Raw genomic sequence first — 3,648 nt, 5'->3', positions numbered from 1 at the left:
CTGTGAAGTCCCTTCGGTGTTCAGAAATTGGATTGGCCTCTTTGATGTTTGGACTTGGAACAGGTAACCTGAGCATCTGAGCATTCCTCTCTGTTTTGTTTCTATTCCAATTTGGGAATATTTCTTGAATTAACTGCTTGGTAATTAATTTTGCCTTTTTACTGCAGTGAAAATGGAGGGCTTGGTTTGATTTCAACATCTGAAGGATGGTTTGTGATTTTGGCTGTGGCTTGTAGGTTCATGGTTTGATGTTACGCTTGGTGTAGCAGGGTGACTAAGGTCTGCAGTTGGCATGTTACATTGAGCAAGATGAATGGTCATTTATTGTTGCAGATGTATTGATGGGTTTTGAGTTTCATTGTCCAAGTTAGGCATGTGGCAACTAGGTATTTCTTATGGTCCTGTTGTGCTATTGTAGGTTCAAGCCAAGAGTGATGAGCAGAGGACATGGTTGGACTGCTAGAGGACTCTTTGGACATTGGTTAGTTTGTGGACATGTCTTAATTTTGATGTGCATTATGCAGCCATACTGATTTTGAACTTATGCATTGTTTTGGCATGGTTTCACAGGTTCATCACTGGTTATTCAAGGATCAAAATGGAACATGGAAGGTTATGGTTAGAACACGGATTGTGCTGGCATTTGCTGTTGTTTATCTTGCAAGTCATAGTTGGATGGGAAAATCTTCAGTGAATATATAGCCTAGATGTCCACAACAATATTAGCATCGAGAAGAGAGAATTCCTGGAAAAAGGCCTTGAAATGTTCATATGAATATTTCACATCATCAACAGCACACATTTCACGGATGCTATGCATTGACAACTGAGGTGCACCTACATCAACAGTTCGAATCCCTATGCCACATTGCAAGAATAGGACCGATTGTTGAACCACAGGCCATGTCATTGCGCACCACAAAGTCCTGAACAGGAAGATTATGTTTTGATGCTATCTCCCGAAAAATGAAGGATGTGACAGCATTGGTTGCATAGCGTTGGTTTGCGTTTTGCTTAATGACAAGTCCTCCATGTAGTTTAGGCTGATGGTTTTCTTCATGCCTGTCCATGTAATTCGGGTGTAGTGCCTGTGTCATATCAGCAGATACAAGGAAGCTTTTTTTGTACTGCTTTCTCGAGAAACTTGGAATTTGGGCTGAAGGAATATGTAATCCTCGACAAAGCATCTAGCACTACAGGAGATCCGGCTCCTTGAGCAGAGTTAGATCCACATTCCTCATGGTCAAACAAAGCCACCATTCTAATGCCAGGCTCTTCCTCAAGATTGCTGTCAGAGGATGTAGCATCAATTAATGCCTTCAATGAGCAAAATGACATGCATAGGTTATCAAGCCGTCCTGAAAATACAAACTCCTTGGCGGCTCCAGCAATCATGCTTGGTTGTGTATCACAAACTTGCAATTCAAAATCACAAATGTCATCTGGTTCACACTCAAGTTTGCTTGCAAGCAACTGTAAAAGTATAGGGTGGTGCTTCCATGATTGGACATAGGGTGTGATTAAGTGCGATCGGTGAGGGAGAGCGATGGATGTAAAGCTCGAGGTGTTCCGCAACGACGCTGAGTTCTTTCATGACATGAGAGCCATTGTTTGGAAGAAAGAGTGTTGATTTGCTTCTCCTCTGCAGCGTCTAGCACATGTTGAAAAGTGTGTAATGTTGCTCTTAACTGTTTCAAGAGTGAGACATTGAGCTTTGTGTTTATGATGTAATCAAGAAACTCTTTGGAAGCAAGTTTGTCAAGTAAGGTCTGAACAGTTGCAGAGAGGAAAGCGCTTCATAATTGGTTGCAGTCGCATCACGTCTCTTGATATTGCAAAGAAACCTGGTCAATTGCGATCATGTTTCAGTTTCAGCTAAATCAAAAACCTCTTGGTCGCACCCCATATCACAGATGCGGACCTTTGTTTAAAACCCACATTTAGGATGATGGACTTTCGGTTTGGTAATCAGATAGGAATTTTGATTCCAACAGAGACACATATTTATCGAGCATAGAGACCACTGCTTCAAATTCAGTCACTTGATTTTCTATGGCATCAATCTGCTCAACATACTCCAAATGTGTAAGTCCAAGTTCTTTTGTCCAAGTTGTCATTTGTAGTAGATGGCGCTTGCACAAATTATAAGCTGAATCACATATCCAAAGAGAAGGAAAGTACAGTTGAAAGCTAGACCCAATGCTTTCCAAAATGGACCCAGTAACCCATCAATCACTTCAAACCACTGAATAACATGGTTCTTGAAATTAACATTTTCCTTTTCTTTTCCGGTTCGGTACTCAACATATAGGACACTGATGAGATAAGCAGTTCAGCTTCCAAGAACTCCACGGAATATTTGAAGCAAGATTCCAGATAGCATACGAAGTTGAGAGGAAGAAAATGGCAGTGTCAACAAAACTTGAGCCACTTGATTTGAAGCACAACTGAACCACGCATCCCAAACAGAACCACCATGCTAGAGAAAATTCTTGACACTGAATGAATGATCTTGTTCTTACTCTTCTTCCTTTCCAAGTGTTGATTCTTGTTGATCAGGTTTTGATAGTGAGCATTGTGATTTGGTTTAATTCTTGCAGGGCCACAGTTGGGTTTGTCGTAATGACAATGCCGACATTCACTTACGGTAAGCTTTTTCTTCTTTGTTCATGCCATCTTATTACATCGAAACTTGGTGAATTTACGCAAAACTCGTTGCGTTTGATGCTGCAGGATCTTGAGTCATGGCTGTAGCTTGGTGAGCTTCTACATCGTAAGACTGCAAATGAACAATCTCCGGTCACATGTGCAATTGTAGCAGAAGAGACTGAACATGTTCATATCTCATAATGCCTTGTCTTTGTTATATCTAGTTCTTACAACGACATCTCTGCCAAGGACATGTGGAATGAAGTTAAACAACACGACCCATTTGACCATCTGAATTCTGCTGAAACATCATGGACTTCAGAACCAGGATCATCCATTGGAGAAGCTATTGCAGCAACTGTGACATTTTCATCGGCATGGGACAGCCCTGAAGTTAAGTTCCATGGAGGACGGGTTTATAACAGGCGTTACACCAAATTTTATGGTACTAAAGGAGATGCTGCTGCGGAGATAACGGTGCTGCCACGAAAATGCCAATGTTGCTACGAAATATTAGTGTTGTTTATAAACTGTTGTAGAAACCATGCTGCAAAGCGCAATGCTGCTGTAAGGTACCGTACTGCACGAAACGCCCGCTGCAGCGGATACCATTGCAGAATTGTAGTGCTGCCACCGAAACACAGTTTTGCAGAACCAACCCTCAAAGCCAATTGGAAAACCTATTAATTGTATCACATCAACACCAATATATAGAGATGCCAAACTTCTTAAGGGAAGAATTGACACAAGTCCAAGGCCATTGCAAGTTGGTGAATTGTAATCAACAGGAATTACTTGAAGCTGAGATGTTTGTTCATTTAACCTTAGTTATCGCCACGAAGGATTGTTTTTGCATAATTTGACTGCTCTTGTAGGCATGGTATGAACATAAACGTGGTTGGCCAAGGATAACTTGCAAATGAAGCACTCATGATGGAAGCAAGCAAACATGAACAATGGAGTGATGGATTAAGGTTCATGATGGAAGCCTTAGGATTT

At 41.3% G+C, this 3,648-nt stretch overlaps 2 pseudogenes; both read right to left on the bottom strand.

The window, feature by feature from the left end:
- Positions 1–678: 678 nt before the first annotated feature.
- On the bottom strand, positions 679–1,862 carry LOC127137854 (probable aspartyl aminopeptidase; annotated as a pseudogene).
- A 205-nt stretch (positions 1,863–2,067) lies between these two features.
- Positions 2,068–2,569, bottom strand: LOC127137853 (auxin transporter-like protein 2; annotated as a pseudogene).
- Between the last annotated feature and the right edge of the window lie 1,079 nt (positions 2,570–3,648).

The sequence above is a fragment of the Lathyrus oleraceus genome, chromosome 4 (assembly GCF_024323335.1).
Source record: "Lathyrus oleraceus cultivar Zhongwan6 chromosome 4, CAAS_Psat_ZW6_1.0, whole genome shotgun sequence".
NCBI lineage: Eukaryota > Viridiplantae > Streptophyta > Magnoliopsida > Fabales > Fabaceae > Lathyrus > Lathyrus oleraceus.
This window is presented reverse-complemented; position numbering and strand designations above follow the sequence as displayed.